Source organism: Bombina bombina, chromosome 2, assembly GCF_027579735.1.
Source record: "Bombina bombina isolate aBomBom1 chromosome 2, aBomBom1.pri, whole genome shotgun sequence".
Classification (NCBI taxonomy): domain Eukaryota; kingdom Metazoa; phylum Chordata; class Amphibia; order Anura; family Bombinatoridae; genus Bombina; species Bombina bombina.
In genome coordinates, this window is record NC_069500.1 from 1,024,153,055 (window position 1) to 1,024,178,815 (window position 25,761).

General features: G+C 40.9%; 1 protein-coding gene and 1 non-coding gene across 9 annotated transcripts in view; both read left to right on the forward strand.

Annotated features, from left to right (window-relative positions):
* Positions 1 to 25,761, forward strand: part of BLTP1 (bridge-like lipid transfer protein family member 1) — a 1,044,923-nt gene that overhangs the window by 104,078 nt on the left and 915,084 nt on the right. For 7 of the 8 annotated variants that reach the window (XM_053703613.1, XM_053703617.1, XM_053703620.1 and 4 more), the window contains exon 2: positions 19,793 to 19,903. The exons of the other annotated variant lie outside the window; for it this stretch is intronic. The gene's annotated coding sequence lies outside the window, so the exon portion shown is untranslated. The remainder of the gene's footprint in view (positions 1 to 19,792; positions 19,904 to 25,761) is intronic. 8 annotated transcript variants of the gene reach the window in all.
* LOC128650556 (U1 spliceosomal RNA) lies at positions 10,698 to 10,867 on the forward strand. Its single transcript, XR_008400850.1, has one exon. It is a non-coding gene; the product is annotated as a U1 spliceosomal RNA (small nuclear RNA).

The window sequence follows — 25,761 nt, forward strand, 5'->3', positions numbered from 1 at the left end:
CATTACTTGGAGTTAGGTGAACTACTGTAGTGCAATCTACATGTATTTAAGGTAGCTTTGGTATATCCAGTCGTTGTAACAAGGAAGGGTTACCTGGTTATAGGTACTTTGTCTACTTTTTATAGTTTGAGGAAGTAATAGTGGGGTAAAATTATTAAACCTTATAGAATGACAAATAAGATGATGTGTAAAATAATATATTTCTTGATACCTACAACTCATGTTAGATTAAGGAAGGTTTGTCAAATATCGTAGAAAGAATAGTGGCACTAAAAATCCGTATATTAAAGTTAGTAAGGGGGTGAACACCTGAGAGACACAGTGAGAGTCTTCATCTGAGGAAGCTAAGAGTAGGCTTCACTCGGAATAGGGATGAGTATGTATGCTTATGTTTACCTGAATGGTAAAGTATACTACTAAGAATACAATACAGGGGGGAGAGGAGAGGATTGATTTAAGTGGGAGAGAGGGGGGAGGTGTGAGCTGACTTAAGAGGGACTCCTGCGACCGGCTGGGCTAGTCTGGGAAGAGGGTGAGCCATTGGTGCCAAATTCTGATGTGTAAGTCTGTCTTGTCCAATATTCGAAAGGAGTACTGTTCCATCAGTCTGATATGTCTGATAGTAGAGATTATTTGTGTAAGGGATGGTGGACTTTTGTTCCTCCATGACCTGGCTATGGACAGTTTAGTAGCCATGAAGAGGTAGATCATAAGGGCCTCGGTGGGGCTGTCTATGGTGGGAACTGGCATGTGGAGAAGGGTAACTTCCGGTAGGTAGGGAGGATAAATAGCTAGACGATTAAGCATGTTGTATATTTTTTTCCATAAAGGCTGTATTTTTGGGCATGTCCACCAAATGTGCAGGTGAGTGCCTGGTTGTCCGCATGACCGCCAGCACAAAGGAGATTGTGAGTTGTATGTTCTGTGTAAATGCACTGGTACTACATGCCATCTGACGGAAATTTTATAATACAGCTCCCAAAGAGTAGAGCAGTGAAGTAGTTTTCTGGTGATCTGTAACCTATGCTGCCATATGTCCGTTTCTACTTGAAATCCTATTTCTTTCTCCCAGGCTGTGTGTTGTGGGATTTTAAGGGTGGGCTTGGTATTTGCCAGGAGGGTGTAGTGTAAAGATAAAGGATGTTTTATGTTGTGTGCGTTAGTCCACATCTGTTCCCATCTAGTAGGTGGTCTAAGGGCTTTTATCGGGTATCCCCATGAGCGGAGTAAGGAGCTGATTCGGTAAGCTTCAAACTGAAGTTTCGGGGGTATGTTAAATTTGGCGCAGAGCTGTGGGTGAGAAAGCCAAGTTCCAGTGTCGTAAAAGTCAGTGACTGATTTGAGATGTAGGACTTGCCATCTGTCTGGGTGTGTTTCTGGTAGAGTAGAGATCGCTGCCGACAAGGTGAGGGCTGGAGTGGGGTGGGGCGATATGTTGGGATCATGACGGATTGAATCCCAAAGTTTCAGGGCATCCTGAAGAGTGGGGTGTAGGGGTCCTAATTTATGTCTGTGATGTGAAGGAATCCACAAGAGATCTGAAAGGGCAAGGCCAGGAGGAAGTGTGGAGGACTCCACTAGATACCAGCCAAATACTGCTGCTTTAGCGTTATTCCAATCTAGAATGTGGGAGAGTCTGGAGGCATTAAAGTAGGTAAAGAGGTTAGGTAAGGCTAGTCCTCCTTGTGCAAGAGGTCGTTCTAGTGTGTGTCTCGCTGTCCTGGGGCGTTTGCCTTTCCAAATATAGTTGGTGATTAACCCTTGGAGTTTATTCAATATAGGTCTTGGGATATTATATGGTATACAGTGGAAGAGGTAAGTGATCTTGGGGAGGAATGACATTTTGATGGCAGCTATCCTCCCGGACCAAGAGATTTCTTTGTATTCCCAGGAACCTAGTAGTTTGTGGAATTCTAGGAGTCGTTCAGAGAAGTTTTTGTGTATAGTGGAGGCAGGGTCTGGAGTTAAGTGAACTCCTAAAACTTTAACTGAATCCGATCTCCAAGTAAATTTGTAGTGGTTTTGTAAAATTTTAAGTGTCTGAGGCGAAATGTTAATTGGCAATGCTTCCGTCTTATCTATGTTTAGCTTGTAGAAGCTTATGGGGCTAAATGTTTCAATGATTTTGAAGACTGCTGATAAGGATTCTACAGGGGAAGTTACAAAAAGGGTGATGTCATCCGCGTAAAGTGAAATTTTGTGTGTATGATTATTGGTTTCCTGACCTTTAACCGAGGGGTCTATCCTAATTGCTTGTGCTAGAGATTCTATGGTTATGGCGAAGAGCAGTGGGGAAAGGGGGCAGCCCTGCCGAGTGCCATTAGTGATGGTGAGAGTATCTGATTGGAAGCCTGTGCCTCTTATTCGGGCAGTGGGGTGGGAATATAAAGCCTGAATGGTTTTAATAAAAGGGTCCGGAAACTTAAAAACCCTTAACGTCTCCCAAAGATATCTCCACCGGACCCTATCGAAGGCCTTTTCTGCGTCCAGGGACAAGGCCACGAATTGGGCCCCGCCCCTGGACGCTAAGTTAAGTATGTCTAGAATTCGTCTTGTGGCGTCTGGGCCTTCTCTATCCGGAATAAATCCCACCTGGTCCAGATGTATGATAGTGGGGATTACTTTCGACATTCTGTTAGCCAAAATTTTGGCATACAGTTTAATGTCTAGGTTAAGGAGGGAGATAGGTCTGTAACTGCTGCAAAGTTCCGGGTTTTTCCCTGGTTTAAGAATCGTGATAATTCCTGCTTCGAGGAATTCCGTTTTAAATTAACCTTTTTGCATTACTTCTCGGAAGGTTCTACAAAGTAAGGGGGCTAGTATCCCTTGATAGGCTTTATAAAAGCGGGCTGTATAGCTGTCCGGGCCTGGGGACCTCCCAAGTTTTAGTGATTTGATGACACTGATGACCTCTTGTGTGGTTATCTGGGCTGTTAAAAGGGGAGTGAGTGTTGGGTCTAGGGAAGGAAGGTGAAGGTTCTCAAGGAAGGTAGACGTGTCTGTCAGGGAGGTATGGGGTTTAGAGTTATCTGCCTCAATGTTGTACAGTGACTGGTAGAAGTCTTTGAAGACTTTGCCTATATCCTTAGGGGCTGAGACGGGTAGGCCATGTTCATTTTTGATAGTTAGTATCCTAGATTGTGCAGAACGGTGGCGTAATTTCTTAGCTAGTAGAGATGTGGCTTTATTACCAAAATGGTAATATAATTTTTTGAATTTCTCTAAGGTGTTGTGTGTCCTTTGAAGTTCAGCGTCAAGTATTTGCTTGTTAACCTCTTGTAGCTTGTCGTTAGTGGTAATGGAATATGACTTGGTTAATTGTTCTCTCAGTATTCTAGCTTGGGTAACCAAAGAGGAGAGGGTAGCCCCTCTCTTTTGTCTGGAGTCAGCCTCCATGTCAAGTAGGTGCCCTCTTAATACAGCTTTAAGTGTGGCCCATATGTTTTCATCAGAGGTTTGGGGGTTGTCGTTTATCTCGAGGAAGTTTGTAATTATTTCTTGTATTGCTACTTTGGTGAGTGGGTCTGTTAATAGATAGTCTCTCAGTCTCCAAGTCGGGCCTATAGGTGGTAAGGGGTGAGCGTCTAGTATCATATGTAGGGCATCGTGATCTGACCATGAAACTGGGTCTATTTTCACTTGTGATGCTTTGTCTAGTAATTTGGCGGGAACAAAAAAATAATCTATTCGAGTGTGTGATTTGTGGGGGGTGGAGTAAAATGTGTAGTCTTTTCCCTGAGGATGTAAGGATCTCCATACATCTTATAAATCATATTGACAAATTAAGGATCTAAATGCTTTGGATAGGGAAGAGACTGATCTGTCTTGGGGCCTAGTCTATCAACATATTGGTCCCATACAAGGTTGAAATCGCCACCTAAGATTAGTTCCCCTTGTCTTATCTCTGATAGTAGGTGTAGAGTTTTAGTGAGAAAACGCAGTGAAAAGTTTAATTTTGACTTTACTGTCCCTTAACTTTTTTAATTCTATTGTTAAAGCCAATTTGACCAGATTATAATAATTGATTAGTTGAAATTATTCACATTTTTGTTTAATATTCCTTGTCATAATAATTTACCAAGAAAACTGGAGCCTCGTTTGAGTGTTTTTTTTAATTTACTTCTTGATCTTGTGAGTATAATATTTGTAAAACAATAATTTAATAAGTAATATGTGACATTTTTAGATATTTGTCTTTATTTCATGATTTTGATTATCATGATATTTAGCTCGAGCACTTTCAGATCCCTGAAAAACTCCCCCTGGTCTGCCTTGCTTGTTTATGCATACTTCTTTATTTACAATTTTACTGCTACTATGTGAGAGGTCTTGTCTACGCTCTGTAAGTAAACAATTTAATGTAGCCACCAAACCTTTCCAAAAGAGTAGAGAAGGATCTAAAGTGTCTAAAATACACACAAAATAACACCCACTTTAATCTGAGTTGTAAAGAGAGGGAAGCCCTTACTGAACTACATTCCAATACACAAATTGTGATAAAGGCAGCAGACAAAGGGGGATCGGCTGTAATCAGTGGCGGTTCTACACGGGGGGCCTACAGGGGACAGTGCCCCTGTAAAAATGTCCCTGGCCCCCCCTGAGCTTATCCGTGAAGTGGATTCCTTGTTTTGCTGCTGTCATTGTGATTCCGCACTCGCCTCCTGATGTCAGAGCCCCCCCTCGCATGACATCATCATTCTGCTGCCAGTGTTTCTCTTTATGATGTAGAATCGTTCAAAATGGAGCTGGGAAACCGGACCTCAAGTTGGCTTTATTCCCCTCCCCCAGGACCTTGATTTATCCCATTGAAGATCCCCATTCTTCCAGTCGCTGGACTCCTAATTTACCACCTACAGGTCCCCAGATTATCCATTCCCCAGGACCACCCCCATACTCAGCGTTAACCCCCCTGGAGGATCCCCTTCACCACCCAAAAGGATAGCAATTTACGTTCCAGTGGATCTCCTCACACAATTCAGCGGTTCACAGTGATCATATGCTGTAGCAATGTCTGAAATTCTGCCCTACAGTGAGGATAAGATGGGGCATTTTGGCTCTGATGCCGAGGTTGGGCAAATGTCATTCAGCTGCCGTCTGCAGGATAACAGTTCCTTTTTAGTGGGAAATCAGCAGAAGAGACCTCCCAAACTGGGGCAGATCGGTAGAGCTAAGAGAGCTAAGGGGATGTAAACACCTATTGGATAGAATGATGTCTGCATAATTTCCCAAACCTTTTGTCTCCATTCATTCATCTATTTCACTTGCATTTTCTCTCATTCGCTCTTCTGCAGTTTACTGCTATCACCCCCTGCAGCCTCTAATGGGGTTTGTGTCATATATAGCATGGGGTGCATATGTCCAATTTAACCCTTTGGCTACCAAACAGAACTGATACGCTTTGATCGATTCATGGAACCACTGTGGCAGCCAAATAGTTAACTGAGCCTGGGATGCTTATGATATTTTAGGGTTATAATATGATTTCCAACAGGTTATTCCTTTATACCCTTATACCGCTATTGTGAAACCTGAAGTGAATTAGTATAACGTAATTACCTCCCAGGTCTCTCTTGTATGCCCATAACAAATATTCTGAAGGCTACATGGGTGGGTATGTCACAGACAATTTTTTTATGCCCATAAAACATTCTAAAAACTGAAGAGATGATTTGAGGTGCTTGCCTCCATGCTGTTCCTATGTTCGGAAGGCTCAATATGATGCTAGGGTATGATTTTAATGTAAAGCAAAATTAAAGTATTTAATGTTTAAATATCATTTGTTTCCATTTTGTAATGTGCCCCTCTGATTAAACACTGCCCCCCCCCCCCCAGTAAAATTTGTCTAGAACCGCCACTGGTTTTAATAATGAATATGGTGGATTATATTGAGGAAGCTCAGCGTCAGCTTAAAAACCCTAGCAGTATACTAACCTCCCAGGTGATCCCACAAATAGATTCCAAAAAGAATTGTGGAGCCTAGTGGATGATGGTCTAGATGGTGGTTTTCTTGATATGGATACTGTACAATTTCTATTAATTGATTCCCTACGGACACCACTATTCCATAACCTACTTAAGGTCCACAAATAATTAGACAATGTGGTCGGACGCCCTATCGTCAGTGGTATTGCCTCCCTTTTAGAAAATCTGTCCCTTTGGTTGAATACTATTCTTCAACCATTGGTGGTCTCCCTAGCCAGTTACATCAGGGACACTAAACGTGTTAAATATCCTAAATTCTATTCTGTGGACATCAGTCTCTAGCTGGTTAACAGTGGATGTAGTGGCTCTTTATACATCTATACCACACAAGGCAGGCTTAGGAGATATTAAATGCTTTTCTTTCATGTAATTGGCAAGAGTCCATGAGCTAGTGACGTATGGCATTTTGAGTTTCCCAAACCTCAAAATGCCTATAAATACACCCCTCACCACACCCACAATTCAGTTTTACAAACTTTGCCTCCCTATGGAGGTGGTGAAGTAAGTTTGTGCCTGATTTTCTTCTGTGATATGCGCTTCTCAGCATTTTGAAGCCCTATTCCTCTCAGAGTACAGTGTTTGTCAGAGGGATGGGAAGAGAGTATCACCTATTGATTCTATGGTTTTCCTCACGGGAAATCTTTTGAAAGGTTCTCTGTTATTGGTCGTAGAGATTCATCTCCTACCTCCCTTTTTCAGATCGAAGATATACTCTCATATTCCATTACCTCTACTGATACTGTTTCAGTACTGGTTTGGCTATCTGCTATATGTGGATGGGTGTCTTTCGGTAAGTATGTTTTCTTTACTTAAGACACTCTCAGCTATGGTTTGGCACTTTATGTATTAATATAAAGTTCTAAATATATGTATTGTACTTATATTTGCCATGAGTCAGGTTTATGTATATTTCCTTTTGCAGACTGTCAGTTTCAAATTGGGAAACATATTTAGGAAGTTATTCATTCTTACCTGGGGTATAGTATTTTGTTCAAAATTGACTGCTTTTTCATTAATTTCGTGGGCAAAATTAGGCTTGTGAGGTAGCAAAATGCTGATATTTATTGCGTCATTCTTGGTGCAAGAATTTTTTGGCACGAAGGTACGTTCGGTGACGCAAATTCATCATTTCCGGCATCTTAGTTGACCCCAGGTTTCCTTGCACATGGTTGCATCTGCCATGACGCGAGTTGCGTCATTTCCGGTTGTCGTTAGCACCAAAAAATTTAATTTGCGTTGTGCGCCATTCTTGGCACCAAATAATTTAATTATTTAAACACCACTTCCAATATGCCTCTTGCTCTTTTTTTGTGCTCAGAGGGCTATGCTGTTTGTATTTTTTTCCCATTCCTGAAACTGCCATATAAGGAAATTGATAATTTTGCTTTATATTTTTCTCTTACATTTGCAAGATGTCTCAATCTGATCATGTCTCAGAAACCACTGTTGGAATCCTGTTGCCTCATAACAGTTCTACCAAAGCTAAGTATATCTGTTGTAAGTTTGTGGAGATTATATCTCCAGCTGTAGTATGTTACAGTTCTCATGACAAGCTTTTGCATGCAGAGAATGTATCCATCAGTACAAGTACAATGCCTGTTGTTCCTTCAACATCTGATGTACATGATATCCCTGTGAATATTAAAGATTTTATTGCTGATGCGATTCAGAATGTCTTGTCTTTTATTCTGCCTTCTAATAAATGTAAAAGGTCTTTTAAAACTTCTCATAAAATTGATGAAATTTCAAATGACCGACAACATACTGAATTATCCTCCTCCTGATGAGGATCATCTGATTCAGAAGATCCTACCTCAGATATTGACACTGACAAATCTAGTTATCTCTTTAAGATGGAGTATATTCATAAATTATTAAAAGAAGTGTTGGTTACTTTGGATATTGAGGAATCTAGTCCTCTTGATACTAAAATTAGTAAATGTTTAAGTTCTGTTTACAAACCTCTTGTGGTTATTCCAGAGGTTTTTCCAGTTCCTGATGCTATTTCTGATATGATTTCTAAGGAATGGAATAGGCCTGGTACTACTTTTATTCCTTCTTCTAGGTTTAAGAAGTTGTATCCTTTGCCAGCAGCTAGATTGGAGTTTTGGGAAAAAATCCCCAAAGTTGATGGGGCTATTTCTACTCTTGCCAAACGTACTACTATTCCTATGGAAGATAGTATTTCTTTTAAGGATCCTTTAGATAGGAAACTTGAATCTTATCTAAGGAAAGCTTATTTATTTTCTGGCTATATTCTTAGGCCTGCTATATCCATGGCTGATGTTGCAGCTGCATGTAATTTTTGGTTAGAAAGCTTAGCGCAACAGGAAACAGATTCTGATTTGTCTAGCATTGTTCGCTTGCTTCAACATGCTAATCATTTTATCTGTGCTGCTATTTTTTATATCATCAAAATTGATGTTAAATCTATGTCTTTGGCTATCTTAGCTAGAAGAGCTTTGTGGCTTAAATATTGGAATGCTGACATGGTATCTAAGTCTAGATTACCATCTCTTTCTTTCCAAGGTAACACTTTATTTGGTTCTCCGTTGGATTAAATTATTTCAACTGTCACTGGGGGAAGGGAGTTTTTTTGCCTCAGGATAAAAGACCTAAGCGTAAATCTAAAGCTTCTAATCATGTTCGTGTTTTTCGACCAAATAAGGAACAGAAAGCCAATCCTTCCCCCAAAGAATCTGGTTCCAATTGGAAACCTTCTTCAAGTTGGAATAAATCCAAAGCCTGCCCCCAAGTCCACATGAAGGTGCGGCCCTCATTCCAGCTCAGCTGGTGGGGGGCAGATTAAAATGTTTTCAAAACATTTGGGCAGTTTCTGTCCAAAATCAATGGATTCAGAGTATTGTCTTTCAAGGGTATCGAATAGGTTTCAGAATAAGACCTCCTATGAGAAGATTTTTTTCTCTCACACATCCAAGCAAATCCAGTAAAGGCTCAGGCTTTTCTTAAGTGTGTTTCAGATATAGAGCTTTCAGGGGTAATCATACCAGTTCCGTTTTAGGAAAAAGGTCTGGGGTTTTATTCAAATCTATTCATTGTCCCAAAAAAAGAAAATTCATTCATTGAATCGTTTTGTAAGAGTGCCAACTTTCAAAATGGTGACTAAGGACTATTCTGCCTTTTTGTTCAGCAAGGTCATTATATGTCCACGATGCATAGCTTCATATTCCGATTCACCCAGACCACTATCGGTTTCTGAGATTCTCTTTTCTAGACAAGCATTACCAATTTGTTGCTCTTCCATTTGGCCTAGCAACAGCTCCAAGAATTTTTTCAAAGTTTCTCGGTGCCCTACTCTCTGTAATCAGAGAACAGGGTATTGCGTTGTTTCCCTATTTGGACGATATCTTGGTACTAGCTCAGTCTTTACATTCTGCCAAATCTCACACAAATCAACTATTGTTGTTTCTTCAAAGACATGGTTGGAGGATCAATTTACCAAAAAGTTTCTTGATTCCTCAGACAAGGGTCACCTTTTTAGGTTTCCAGATAGATTCAGTGTCCTTGACTCTGTCTCTAACAGACAAGAGATGAATAAAATTGGTTTCAGCTTGTCAAATCCTTCAGTCTCAATCATTCCCTTCAGTGGCTATGTGCATGGAAGTTTTAGGTCTCATGACTGCAGCATCGTCCGCGATCCCCTTTGCTCGTTTTCATATGAGACCTCTTCAGCTTTGTATGCTGAATCAATGGTATCACAATTAATATCCTTAAATCCCAATGTTTGATTATCTCTAACTTGGTGGTTAGATCACCATTGTATAGTTCAAGGGGCCTCTTTTGTTCGTCCAACCTGGACTGTGATCACAACAGATGCAAGTCTTTCAGGTTGGGGAGCTGTCTTGGGAACTCTGACAGCACAAGGGGTTTGGAAATCTCAAGAGGCGAGGTTACCAATCAATATTTTAGAACTCTGTGCTATTTTCAGGGCTCCTCGGGTTTGGGTTCTGTTGAAGAGAGAACCATTCATTTGTTTTCAGACAGAAAATATCACAACTGTGGCATATGTCAATCATCCTGGTGGGTCTCACAGTCCCCTAGCTATTAAAGAAGTATCTTGGATACTTTCTTAGGTGGAATCCAGCTCTGCGGTACATATCCCAGGTGTAGACAGTTGGGAAGCGGATTATCTCAGCCGTCAGACTTTACATCCGGGGAGTGGTCTCTCCATCCAGATGTGTTTTTTCAGATTGTTCAGATGTGGGGTCTTCCAGAAATAGATCTGATGTCTTCCCATCTAAACAAGAAACTTCCCAGGTACTTGTCCAGGTCCAGGGATCCTCAGGCAGAGTCGGTGGATGCGTTAGCAGTTCTTTGGTTCTTCCAAGAGTGATCTCCAAGATCATCATGGAACATTCGTTGTGTTTCTGGTAGCACCAGCATGGCCTCACAGGTTTACAGTTTCTTCAAGATGGTTTGGATAAAGGTTTGTCTGCAAGTTTCTTGAAGGGACAAATCTCTGCTCTTTCTGTTTTATTTCACAGAAAGATTGCTAAACTTCCTGATATTCCCTTTTTTGTGCAGGCTTTGGTCCGTATCAAGCCTGTCATTAAATCAATCTCTCCTCTTTGAAGTCTTAATTTGGTTTTGAAGGCTTTACAGGCTCCTCCTTTTGAGCCTATGCATTCTTTGGATATTGTCACAGGAAAAGAGAGAAGGCGGTCTCGCTGATAAAAAAAAAAGGTTCCTTTATTATACTTACCTGGCAGGGGAGTCTTAGCCATGATCACTAAGATGGCTCTCCTCCCAGGGCGAAGCTGGTTCATTGCACCCCAATCTCGCTGACCCCTGCGATTTCCCCACATGCGGGAAACTCGACTGCACAATTTATGGTAGTGGGGGACTGCGTGCGCGATTTCCCCTCAAAGAAAAAGAAAAAAAAAAGTTCCTTTATTGCAACATCAAGGTTAAAAAATCCATGCAGATTCAAAGTGCAGAGAGAGGGTGAAAGCACTAGACGGTTGACATGTTTCGGCCCTGGGCTGTAATCATAACCATGTCAACCGTCTAGTGCTTTCACCCTCTCTCTGCACTTTGAATCTGCATGGATTTTTTAACCTTGATGTTGCAATAAAGGAACTTTTTATCAGCAAGACCGCCTTCTCTCTCTCTTTTCCTGTGACATTTGGTACTTGCTGTATCTCTCTTGCTGTGAGTATCTACACCTGCACCGGGCGAAGAAAGCCTCCACCCCTCCTCACATGCTGACACACCTACACCTCCTTACAGCTCATTGCTGCACACTGATTTCAGGACAGAAGCTAACACAGAAGGGCAGATTGTGCTGAGCAATTTCTCAGCGCAGTAAGGCATACGGATACCTGGATACTCTGCTTCCTCTGACGGCTAACAAGAGCTGCATGATAGGAGGAGTGAAAAGTTGTTCCTGCCTTTGGCAATGCCAAGTCTTTGGATTTCTTAGGGGTGAGTAGGCTCTGATAAGACCCGGATACTAAATACGTGTATGTGCAGTTTTTAAAAAAGGTACTCACTTTGTTTTGTCTATCTCCAGTGTGTATTCTGTGGGATATTTCATCTCCTTGTCCTCATTTCTTTGGATATTAAACTACTTTCTTGGAAAGTGTTGTTCCTTTTGGCTATCTCTTCTGCTAGAAGAGTTTCTAAATAATCTGCTCTTTCTTGTGAGTCTCCTTTTCTGATTTTCCATCAGGATAAGGCGGTTTTGCGGACTTCATTTAAGTTTTTACCTAAAGTTGTGAATTCTAACACCATTAATAGAGAAATTGTTCCCTCTTTGTGTCCTAATCCTAAGAATTCTTTGGAGAGATCCTTGCATTCTCTGGATGTTGTAAGAGCTTTTAAATATTATGTTGAAGCTACTAAAGATTTCAGGAAGACTTCTAGTCTATTTGTTGTCTTTTCTTGTCCTAGGAAAGGTCAGAAAGCTTCTGCCATTTCTTTGGCATCCCGGTTAAAGCTTTTGATTCATCAGGCTTATTTGGAGTCGGGTCAGGCCCCACCTCAGAGAATCACAGCTCATTCTACTATATCAGTTTCCACTTTGTGGGCTTTCAAGAATGAAGCTTCAGTTGATCAGATTTGCAAAGCAGGAACTTGGTCTTCTTTGCATACATTTACTAAATTCTTTCGTTTTGATGTATTTGCTTCTTCGAAAGCAGTTTTTGGTAGAAAAGTTCTTCAGGCAGCTGTTTCAGTTTGATTCCTCTGCTTATGTTTTAAGTTTTTTCTTTTCAATTATGAGAAAAACTTATTTTTTTGGATGTGGATTTAATTTTTTCAGCGGAAAATGGCTGTTTTTATTTTTTATCCCTCCCTCTCTAGTGACTCTTCTGTGGAGTACCACATCTTGGGTATTACTATCCCATACGTCACTAGCTCATGGACTCATGAAAGAAAACATAATTTATATAAGAACTTAACTGATAAATTAATTTCTTTTATATTGACAAGAGTCCGTGAGTCCCACCCTTTTTTTGGTGTGTTTTTTTTGTATAAAGCACAATTATATTTCCAGTTCCTTTTTTTCATGCTTTTTACTCCTTTTTCTATCACCCCACTACTTGGCTGTTCGTTAAACTGAATTGTGGGTGTGGTGAGGGGTGTATTTGTAGGCATTTTGAGGTTTGGGAAACTTTGCCCCTCCTGGTAGGATTCTATATCCCATAAGTGTCTAGCTCATGGGCTCTTGCCAATATGAAAGAAATGAATTTATCAGGTAAGTTCTTACATAAATTATGTTTTTGTCCCACTATACCAACTACAGTGTTCCTTTTCAGAAGTTTGTTTTTTAGGATGACGCACTTTCTGTTAAACCATAATTTTTTCACTTTTGAGGGCATTTTCTATCTCAAAAGATGTGGGACTGCTATGGGGGCCTGCTATAAGTTTGCCCCCTCGTATGCCAACCTATTTTCTCTTGTTAAGTGTGTTCAGTCCACGGGTCATCCATTACTTATGGCAGTGTTTTTCAACCAGTGTGCCGTGGCACACTAGTGTGCCGTGAGAGATCCTCAGGTGTGCCACGGCAGACTGACAGTGTGACATATTTTTTAAACTTTGCTTGTTTTTTATTCCCAGTGCAGGGGTAGTTTGTAGGAGGCATGGCATAATAGCACAATAAATACAGTATGTGTGTGTTTGTGTGTATGTGTATATATATATATATATGCTGTATTAGGCTACAATGTGTGATTTTTTTTAAATTTTGGGATGGTGGTGTGCCACAGCAAAAAAAAGGTTAAAAATCACTGACTTATGGGATATATTCTCCTTCCCAACAGGAAGTTGCAAGAGGATCACCCAAGCAGAGCTGCTATATAGCTCCTCCCCTCACATGTCATATCCAGTCATTCTCTTGCAACCCTCAACAAAGAAGGAGGTCGCGAGAGGAGCTGGAGTTTTTACTTATCTATTCTTCAATCAAAAGTTTGTTATTTTAAATGGCACCGGAGTGTGCTGTTTTTCTATCTCAGGCAGTATTTGGAAGAAGAAACTGCCTGCGTTTTTTTTCTATGATCTTAGCAGGCGTAACTAAGATCCACTGGCTGTTCTCGACATTCTGAGGAGTGGGGTAACTTCAGAAACTGTGAATGGCATGCGAGGTCCTCCGCAAATGAGGTATGTGCAGTGCTTTATTTTCTGGGAATGGAATTGACTAAGAAAATACTGCTGTTTCCGTATGATGTAAGTACAGCCTTAAATGCAGTAGTGGCAACTGGTATCACGCTGATAAATGTATGCGCAGTCGAGTTATTTTCTAGGGACTAGAATTTGACTGAGAAAATACTGTTAAAACTGAAATAATACTTAAGCCTTATCTGCAGTGGTAGCGACTGGTAGCAGGCTTAGTGATAACTTTGCATGACATTGGAAAATGTTGTTTTTTAATAAAACGTTTACTAGCATGTTATTCGTTTTTTGTGAGGTACTTTGGTGATAAATCGCTTTGGGCATGATTTTTTTCCACATGGCTAACATATTTTTCTGCATGGAAACCGTTATATCAGGGCTCCCACTGTTGTGATAGGAGTGGGAGGGACCTTGTTGCGCAGTTAAAATTCTAGCACAGTCTTCCTGCTTCTTCCTCCTTGATCCAGGACGTCTCTAGAGAGCTCAGGGGTCTGCAAAATTCATTTTTGAGGGAGGTAATCAGTCACAGCAGATCTGTGACAGTGTGTTTGACTGTGATTAAAAGCGTTAAATCTTAATTGATATCCGTTTTATCCGTTTTGGGTATTGAGGGGTTAATCATCCTTTTGCTAATGGGTGCAATCCTCTGCTAATAATACACTTCTTGTTAAGAATTGTTTAATTATATCTGTATTTTTGAAACGCTGCAGAGTTTTTTATATTGCTTGTAAACTTATTGAAAGTGATTTCCAAGCTTGCTAGTTTCATTGCTAAGTCTGTTTAAACATGTCTGATTCAGAGGAAACTGTTTGTTCATCATGTTCAAAAGCCAATGTGGAGCCCAATAGAACGATGTGTACCAATTGTATTGATATTGCTTTGAATAAAAGTCAATCTGTACCGATAAAGAAACTATCACCAGACAACGAGGGGGAAGTTATGCCGCCTAACTCTCCTCACGTGTCAGTACCTGCGTCTCCCGCTCGGGAGATGCGTAGGATTGAGACGCCAAGTACATCTAGGCCCTTACAAATCACTTTACATGATATGGCTAATGTTATGAAAGAAGTATTATATAATATGCCCGAATTAAGGGGCAAGCGCGACAGCTCTGGGTTAAGGACAGAGCGCGCTGATGACACGAGAGTCATGTCTGATACTGCGTCACAATTTGCAGAACATGAGGACGGTGAGCTTCATTCTGTCGGTGACGGTTCTGATCCGGGGAGACCGGATTCAGAAATTTCAAATTTTAAATTTTATGCTTCAGAACCTCCGTGTGTTACAAGGGGAGGTATTAGCGGCTCTCAATGATTGCGACACGGTGGCAATTCCAGAGAAATTGTGTAGGTTGGATAGATACTATGCGGTACCGGTGTGTACTGATGTTTTTCCTATACCAAAAAGACTTACAGAAATTATTAGTAAGGAGTGGGATAGACCCGGTGTGCCTTTTTCCCCTCCCCCGATATTTAGAAAAATGTTCCCTATAGACGCCACCACACGAGACTTATGGCAGACGGTCCCTAAGGTGGAGGGAGCAGTTTCTACGTTAGCCAAGCGTACCACTATCCCGGTGGAGGATAGCTGTGCTTTCTCAGATCCAATGGATAAAAAATTAGAGGGTTATCTTAAGAAAATGTTTGTTCAACAGGGTTTTATATTGCAGCCTCTTGCATGCATTGCGCCTGTCACGGCTGCAGCGGCATTCTGGTTTGAGTCTCTGGAAGAGGCGATTCGCACAGAGCCATTGGATGAGGCTTTGAGCAAGGTTAGAACCCTTAATCAAGCTAATGCGTTTGTTTCAGATGCCGTAGTACATCTAACCAAACTTACGGCTAAAAATTCCGGATTCGCCATACAGGCGCGCAGAGCGCTCTGGCTTAAATCCTGGTCAGCGGATGTAACTTCCAAGTTTAAGCTACTTAACATTCATTCCAAAGGGCAGACCTTATTCGGGCCCGGCTTGAAGGAAATTATTGATGACATTACGGGAGGTAAGGGCCACGCCCTTCCTCAGGACAGGGCCAAACCAAAGGCCAAACAGTCTAATTTTCGTGCCTTTCGTAACTTCAAGGCAGGAGCAGCATCGACTTCCTCCGCTCCAAAACAGGAAGGAACTACTGCTCGTTACAGACAGGGTTGGAAAGGCAACCAGTCATGGAACAAGGGCAAGCAGGCCAGAAAGCCTACTCCCGCCCCTAAGACAGCATGAAGACAGGGCCCCCTATCCGGAGACGGATTTAGTGGGGGGCAGACTTTCTCTCTTCGCCCAGGCTTGGGCAAGAGATGTGCAGGTTCCCTGGACGTTAAAGATTATATCTCAGGGATACCTTCTGGATTTCAAAACCTCTCCTCCACAAGGGAGGTTACATCTTTCGAGGTTATCGACAAACCTAGTAAAGAGAGAGGCATTTCTACAATGTGTACAAGACCTCTTAATCATGGGAGTGATTCACTCAGTTCCGCGATCGGAACAGGGACAAGGATTTTACTCAAATCTATTTGTGGTTCCCAAAAAAGAGGGAACCTTCAGACCAATCTTGGACTTAAAGATCTTAAACAAATTCCTAAGGGTACCATCGTTCAAGATGGAAACCATTCGAACCATCCTACCCATGATCCAAGAGGGTCAATATATGACCACGGTGGACTTAAAGGATGCTTACCTTCATATACCGATTCACAAAGATCATTATCGGTACCTAAGGTTTGCCTTTCTAGACAGGCATTACCAGTTTGTGACTCTTCCCTTCGGGTTAGCCACGGCCCCGAGAATTTTTACGAAGGTTCTGGGCTCACTTCTGGCGGTACTAAGACCATGAGGCTCCGTACCTAGATGACATTCGGATACAAGCGTCAAGTTTTCAGAATGCAAAGTCTCATACAGAGATAGTTCTAGCATTTCTGAGGTCGCATGGGTCGAAAGTGAACGTGGAAAAGAGTTCTCTGTTACCACTCACAAGGGTTCCTTTTCTAGGGACTCTTATAGATTCTGTAGAGATGAAGATTTACCTGACGGAGTCCAGGTTATCAAAGATTCTCAATGCTTGCCGTGTCCTTCATTCCGTTCCAAGCCCATCAGTAGCTCAGTGCATGGAGGTAATCGGCTTAATGGTCGCGGCAATGGACATAGTGCCATTTGCGCGCCTGCATCTCAGACCGCTGCAACTATGCATGCTCAGTCAATGGAACGGGGATTACTCAGATCTGTCCCCTTTACTAAATCTGGACCAGGAGACCAGAGATTCTCTTCTCTGGTGGTTGTCACCGGTTCATCTGTCCAAAGGAATGACCTTTCGCAGACCGGATTGGACAATTGTGACAACGGATGCCAGCCTTCTAGGCTGGGGAGCAGTCTGGAATTCCCTGAAGGCTCAGGGATCGTGGACTCAGGAGGAGATACTCCTTCCAATAAACATTCTAGAATTAAGAGCAATATTCAATGCTCTTCTAGCTTGGCCTCAGTTAGCAAAACTGAGGTTCATCAGATTTCAGTCGGACAATATCACGACTGTGGCTTACATCAATCATCAAGGGGGAACCAGGAGTTCCCTAGCGATGTTGGAAGTCTCGAAGATAATTCGCTGGGCAGAGTCTCACTCTTGCCACCTGTCAGCGATTTACATCCCGGGCGTAGAGAACTGGGAGGCGGATTTCCTAAGTTGCCAGACTTTTCATCCGGGAGAGTGGGAACTTCACCCGGAGGTATTTGCTCAACTGATTCGTTGTTGGGGCAAACCGGATCTGGATCTCATGGCATCTCGCCAGAACGCGAAGCTTCCTTGTTACGGATCCAGGTCCAGGGACCCGAGAGCGGTGCTGGTAGATGCATTAGCAGCCCCTTGGGTTTTCAACATAGCTTATGTGTTTCCACCATTTCCGTTGCTACCTCGACTGATTGCCAGGATCAAACAGGAGAGGGCATCGGTAATTCTGATAGCGCCTGCGTGGCCACGCAGGACCTGGTATGCAGACCTAGTGGACATGTCGTCCTGTCCACCATGGTCTCTTCCTCTGAGGCAGGACCTTCTAATTCAGGGTCCTTTCAACCATCCAAACCTAATTTCTCTAAGGCTGACTGCCTGGAAATTGAACGCTTGATTCTATCAAAGCGTGGGTTTTCGGATTCGGTTATTGATACATTAATACAGGCTCGTAAACCTGTGACCAGAAAAATTTACCATAAGATATGGCATAAATATTTATATTGGTGCGAATCCAAGAGTTACTCATGGAGTAAGGTTAGGATTCCTAGGATATTGGCTTTTCTACAAGAGGGTTTAGAAAAGGGTTTATCCGCTAGTTCGCTAAAGGGACAGATTTCAGCTCTGTCTATTCTTTTACACAAACGTCTGGCAGAGAATCCAGACGTCCAGGCCTTTTGTCAGGCTTTGGCTAGAATTAAGCCTGTGTTTAAAGCTGTTGCTCCTCCGTGGAGCTTAAACTTGGTTCTTAAAGTTCTTCAGGGTGTTCCGTTTGAACCCCTTCATTCTATTGATATTAAGCTTTTATCTTGGAAAGTTTTGTTTTTGATGGCTATTTCCTCGGCTCGAAGAGTCTCTGAGTTATCTGCCTTACATTGTGATTCTCCTTATCTGATCTTTCATTCACACAAGGTAGTACTGCGTACTAAACCTGGGTTTTTGCCTAAGGTTGTTTCTAACAGGAATATCAATCAAGAGATTGTTGTTCCATCATTATGTCCTAATCCTTCTTCAAAGAAGGAACGTCTTTTGCATAATCTAGACGTGGTCCGTGCTCTGAAGTTCTACTTACAGGCAACTAAAGATTTTAGACAAACTTCTTCTCTGTTTGTCGTTTACTCTGGACAAAGGAGAGGTCAAAAGGCTTCGGCTACCTCTCTCTCTTTTTGGCTTCGTAGCATAATACGTTTAGCCTATGAGACTGCTGGACAGCAGCCTCCTGAAAGAATTACAGCTCATTCCACTAGAGCTGTGGCTTCCACCTGGGCCTTTAAGAATGAGGCCTCTGTTGAACAGATTTGCAAGGCTGCAACTTGGTCTTCACTTCATACTTTTTCCAAATTTTACAAATTTGACACTTTTGCTTCTTCGGAGGCTGGTTTTGGGAGAAAGGTTCTACAGGCAGTGGTTCCTTCTGTTTAATGTTCCTGCCTTTTCCCTCCCATCATCCGTGTACTTAGCTTTGGTATGGGTATCCCATAAGTAATGGATGACCCGTGGACTGAACACACTTAACAAGAGAAAACATAATTTATGATTACCTGATAAATTTATTTCTCTTGTAGTGTGTTCAGTCCACGGCCCGCCCTGTCTTTTTAAGGCAGGTTCTAAATTTTAAAATTATAACTCCAGTCACCACTGCACCTTATAGTTTCTCCTTTCTCGTCTTGTTTCGGTCGAATGACTGGATATGACATGTGAGGGGAGGAGCTATATAGCAGCTCTGCTTGGGTGATCCTCTTGCAACTTCCTGTTGGGAAGGAGAATATATCCCATAAGTAATGGATGATCCGTGGACTGAACACACTACAAGAGAAATAAATTTATCAGGTAAGCATAAATTATGTTTTTACGTTGGTGGAAGCTCTCCCACATCTTTGGAGATACAAATCCGTTCAGGGAGTACATCCAGGTTTACAAACGTTTTATCGATAATCTCCTGTTCGTTTGGACCGGTTCATCTGATTAAACTTTGGCGTTTGTGGAGTATTTAAATGATAACCAATTGAGCATGAGATTTACCTTTTGGAGTTTCATCAAAACTCTATAAATCCTCTTGATATTAAACTGTCGGGAACAGTTGATGGAATTATTCAATCCAAGGTATATTACAAGCCCATTACTGGTAACACACTACTGCACGCCACTAGCTGTCACCCCAGACATGTACCGTATGCTGTGGCAAAAGGCCAATTCGTCAGATTGAGACTGAACTGTTCTGTTTTTGAGGAATATTCTTAGGAAGCTGATAATCTTACTGATAGACTTATGGCTAGAGGGTATACAGCTAAGGTTATAAGAAAAGCAAGGCAGGAAGTGGATCACCTGTATAGGGAATTTCTCTTGATGAATAAAACTCATTGCACTAATAGAGATCCATATAAGGGGGTTACTTTTGTAAATGAATAGAGTGCTCAGTACAATGACATATATAAAATTGTGGAAAAAACACTTTACTCTTTTATCTGCAGATGATAAATTGCAGGATGTGGTTCAAAATGGCCTTAGATGCTCCTATAGAAAGTGCAAGACGATTGGTAACATTGTGTCCCCTACTAAACTTAAAAAGATTGAATCCAACGGTAATATATCCTTTTAATTTCTGCAATATTTTACTTTTGCCAGGTCTATTTATAGCACGTATTATACTATTATAATGTACCCATTAAGTCTCTCACTGTTTTTTTTTTAAAGGAATACATGTGTTTTTTCTTTTATTTTCTGTGTAGTTGTAACTTTGTAACAGTAAAGTAAAATAATTGTGCAATGTTGTTTCATTATGAGCCTTAGTCAAACCAATAAGTAAATATCTCTGTCTAAACTCGTTAAGCACTTTAAAGTGTCAGTAAACTTTAAAAATAATGTTATATAATTCTGCACATAGTGCAGAATTATATAACATTATATTAGCCAAACATTTATAAAACCTAATATTCCCTATTAATTTAAAAAAAAACACGCTGTTTCACAGACCCGCTCTCTTCTCTCTGCTGAGCGGGTCTGTTATATTTACTCAGCGCATCGGCCAGCTGTATAGTCACAGCCCGGCCCGACCGCGCCATAAGACTAAGTGCAGCTCGCTCCTGTGACAGGAGCGAGCTGCACTTAGTCTTATGGCGCGGTCGGGCCGGGCTGTAACTATACAGCTGGCCCGATGCGTTTAGTAAATATAACAGACCCGCTCAACAGAGAGCGGGTCTGTGAAACAGCGTTTTTTTTAAAATGAATAGGGAATATTAGGTTATATAAATGTTTGGCTAATATAATGTTATATAATTCTGCACTATGTGCAGAATTATATAACATTATTTTTAAAGTTTACTGTCCCTTTAAGTGAGAGACAAGTGTCTTCTGTATTAGCCAATAAGATTTGTTTTTACCTTTTAAATAGTCACAGATGTTTAGTGACCAGTAGGCTATGATTACGGCCAACATGCATAAGCCGGTTGCTTACCCTCCTCCTTTCTGTGATGGTCTCCGGTGTGCTATCCTTTCTATTTTTAACTTGGATATACTAATAAATGTAAAGTTTTACCTACAAGCGGACTTTTTCTTCTTTGCCAATAGCCCAGCCATGAAGTGCCAGACTGCGCATATTCACAGAGCGGGTCTGACGTGTTGAAAGGCATAGCTCGTAAAAAGTGCCTATCATGTTGCATTACTGTAAGCAACATTAGTAAAAGAATTGTGTGTTGAGAGCTTCGTGAAATTGTTTTTCATGGCCAGGTAACTGTACAAATCAACATGCAGCCTCACATGTGCAATGCAAAGCACTGTCCAGAGTGATGTAAAACCAGGGCCCGACTAGGAAATCAGACCGGCCCTGGAAATTTGTATAGACCAGCCCAACCCCCCTCTGAGTCAGCCCCGCCCCTTCATCTTAGCCCCACCCCCTCCAACGCAGCCCCCCCCCTCTGGCTCAGACTCTCCTCCCTCCGGCCCAATCTCCCTGGCAATGTAAAGACATTCTCCCTCACCTCACACTGTGTAATGTTGCCTTGTGGTATACCATTTTAAACGCATAATTTTCTGACATTTTCAGTGTACCATAATACATGTATAACAAAAAGATTGTGCACTCTTCTGTCTTCTCACTTTAAGATATAGTTATTTCCTGTATATTATTTACTTTCACGTTGCTGATTTTAGAGCATTTCTGATATGACAAGAGTAAAAATCCTATTATAAACGGAAGAGGACACAGATCAAAAAAATGTGTACAGGGGGTGAGCAATCTCTAAAAGGGGAAAAGGATCTGAGTGAGACAATATACCATTGCACATGAGGATCAACGGCACCAACCAAAAACTTTTTTTTTTTTTTTAGAGTAAGACATTTTCTGCAAACAGTACGCACTTTCAAACGCAAATACATACAATCAACTAATTGACTACTAACAAGAGGTGCACAGCAATATCCTGCAGTTCTCTCTAGAAGCAAAACGGTTAAACAGAACTATTTACCTCCTGCAGGAGACACTTCTCATTCAATCCTACATTATGTCTCATGCCATAACTTTGCATAGGTAGGCCTTTAAGGAAGGAAACCAGCCCCCAAGAAAATAAATAACTTACTCTTTATTCGCACAGTGTCCTCTGCATGTGGCTCAGAGAAGGCGCAATCCACATAGGCCCGCTCCGTCCCCTGACTCTCTCACACTTGCATTTCCTAATGCCATTGCCTATTGGAAAAGGAATGGAGGCGGAGCGGTAGCGGCGCCGCATCTGTAGCTGAGCTGCTTGAGCCTACTAACTTTCTTGCCTATGTGGCGGCCCAACCCGGCCCTGTGCAGCTGCCGGCCCACCGGGATTTTTCTCGGGAGCCCAATCCGGGCCTGTGTAAAACACGTTGCCACTGAACTGCAGAGGAAACTTCTCTGGATTGATGAATCACTATTCACTATCTGGCAGTCTGATGGAAGAATCTGGGTGCGGCGGATGCCAGGAATTCATGGTGCCTTGGGATGTAATTGGTTGGTTGTGAGCCAGACCTTCTAGTCCAGCATCAGTGCCTGACCTTACAAATGCTCTTTTGGCTAAAAGGGCACAAATTTACACACACGTTCCAAAATCTTGCGGAAAACCTTCTCAGCTGTTAAAGCGGGAGAGCAACTCCATTTTAATACCCATTGTTTTGGAATTGGATGTCCAACAAGTTCATATAAGTGTTATGGTCAGGTGTCCACAAACGTTTGGCTATATAATGTATATGTTTGCATAGTAAAAACACCTTGCAGTGTACATTATTTAGTTAGCTTGCTTTTCCTGTGATTTACCTGTAAGAAGTTGGCTTTTTTTTCTATTTTCCCCAGAAAGTCTGGACACCTCTATTATTGAATTATGGTGCAATGTGTATGGGGAGAGTGGTGTGTACTCATAGGACACACCACGCCCTTAGGGGGCGCTTCCTCAATTTCAATAAAATAAGTGAAATAATAGTGCTTGTAAGGTCTCAACAAAAATAATCAGGCAGAAATCTGATAAGATGGTAATAGCAACAATTATAGAACCAATTATAAGGCTAAAAGTGAAACCCTAAAAAATCTAGAATTTGGAAATATATAAGTAACCACAATACTATAAACAATATAAATGAAAAACTATATATATAGAAAGATAATAAAAAGATATATATGTATTACTAAAATATAAACAGAAATTGGATAAAATATAAATCAATTGATAACCAAATAAAGATAATGTAAAAGTCTATAAGTCCAGGGTTATGACAATTTCCTGACGTTGAGGCTGCACTCTGTCAAAGGATGGCTATCCTGTAGTATGGAATCTAAAAAAGAATAAGAAACAGAGGCGCCACCATGGCCTAATATCGCCAGTACAGGTATAATGAGCAGCAATACGAGAATGTGAATACTCACAAACATAAAGCACCCCACTGGTGCTAGTAGAGCAGACTGACACTTCTCAGTGGTTCAGCACACTGTATCCAAAGCGCAGAGACAGTCAGATATCCTCTGAAACTCCAATGTATATGTGCCTATGGATAAAGGAAAAAGCAACACGACATGGCCCAATATCATCAAGACAAGGGGAAAATATATCCAATTGCTTGCACTTACAAGATGGTTGGCACCTGCAGGTGCAATCTCAGCAAACTGGAGCCAAAACGTCGCCCAGTAGACTTAAAAAAGCGTAAGTGTTTTATAATGTTTGTTATAGCCTGATGAAACAGCCCTGAGTAGGCTGAGAAACGCGTCGCTGTGTTAATAAAGACTTTTTATACTTTTATACACTTGCTATTGTGTGTGTTTTATCACCTTCTGTGATAATTTTATCATTGTTCCTGGTTCCTGCTGAGGATTGCTTTTTTAAGTCTACTGGGCGACGTTTTGGCTCCAGTTTGCTGAGATTGCACCAATGTTTATACATTTGGGTATTATGGCCCTTTAAAGGGCCATTATAGTGGAAACATAACATGCTCTTAATTCTTTAGAGCATGTAAGAAATTATCACTACCGACCCTGCACATGTTTTAACCTTGCAAAGGGTTAAACACAACTGTGCGACTAGTGCTGCTCAGTGACAGTTTCTGCTCGTGACCAGCTGTTATAAAATTAGACCTTAAAGTGACATAAAACAGGTTGAGATCTGTGCATATCCTAAAAGGGCTAATTAATTTTAGATAGTTTGCATAAAAAATTGTTTAAAAAAATTGTTGGCAAGTATTTTAAAATAATTTTCAAAAATAAGCAAAATGAATTAAATAGCTAAACTGCCTGGAGCAGCTAACTACACTATCAGTGTTTAGACACAGGCATTGTATTTCAACTGAGTTCATAGCTTTTAGGCATGCTCCAGCAGATAATCCCTATGCATTTTAGCATTCTACCAAAAGAACAATACATAGATACAGCAATAAAAGGAATTGTGTGGGGGGAGTTAGAGCTTTACAATTCAGAAACTAAAAAGAAAGGGTTAATGGTGAGGCACTGCAGTATAAATTTGCAGGTAAAGTAATGAAAGTACATATTATATTATTTTGTCTCAGACTCTATCCCAAATTGTTTTATGTCCCTTTATTGTCGCTTTAAATCATAACTAGCTTATTTGTGTTCCAGGTAGCCTATTTTTGTTTAGATTGAGTATTGAAGGGAGCTGAAAGTTGTAAGAGACTCTTTAATTTACTTCTGTTATCAAATTCATTTTCTATCCTTTATTGAAAAGCACACCTAGCTCAGTCCTACAGTACACTATTAGAGACTAGCTGGTGATTGTGTCTACACTCATGTCTCTCTTTGTGTTCAGCTAGCTCCCAGTAATGCATTGCTGCTCTGGAGCTGCAAAAAAAACATATTATTACTGTATTATTTGCCTGCATATGACAAACCCATTCAAGTATTTTATTTTTGCATTTTTATGTTCCTTTTCAGAACTGATTTTTAAACCATCTATATAAAAAGTAAATGTTTTAAAGTATTTAAAACCCTTTTTGTCCACTGCTCCAAACAATTGTTGCTAATGAAAATTGCATTTTTTTTATTAAAAAAAAGAGACTTCCTCTTTTTATAAACAGATCTGGAATGTTAGTGATATTTTAGATGGAGTTTAAAGGGACAATATGCACACATTTTCATATAACTGCATGCAATAGACACTACTATCAAGAAGAATATGCACAGATGCTGATTTAAAAATCCAGTGTAAATCCTTTTTAAAACTTACTTAGAAGCTCCTAGTTTAGCACAGTTGATGAGGTTAGTCTGGGACACCCACTGAAAAGGGCTGGGTAAACAAAAAGAGCAGACACTCCCTACCTCCCCCCTTTCTGCATATGAAAAGACAGATAACATAACAAGAGCCTGTAGGAGTCTGCAAACGCGTGTATACATCTCTCACTGTGTATAAAAAAAGCAAAAACATACATTTTTATAAAAACACTACCAGATGGGATATATAAATGGATCATATACAAAACATTTATGCAAAGAAAAATTGAATGTACAATGTCCCTTTAATTTAATCAGTTGTAATGAAGATATGGTTTAACTTACTTTTTAACGTAGTGCTGACATTCTAATTCCCCGTGCTCCGGCCGCCCACTAATTTTTTTTTTTTGGTGAGCTAACTTTGAACTTTTCTCCAATCAGTGCTTTAACTAGAAGAAAAAAAATAATAAAAATGTGTGAATGCCATACAACTAGAGCGGTGATTTGGATAAAAATTCAAACCGTTAACTGATGAATTCCTCCATCTAAAATATTGCTACCATTCCAGATCTATTTATACAAAGGTGAAAGTTTACTATCACTTTAAAAGTTCCAAATTACAACTTCAAATTGTGTGATTTCTCTTGCTGCATCCTTGTATTCTTTTTCCTTAGAAGCAAAAAGGTGAGGTGCTGTGAAGCTCATTTGCAAAACCTTAACCAGATTCCACTGCTTTAGTAGAAACTCTTATATCTGAAGCTTTCTTGGGAAAAT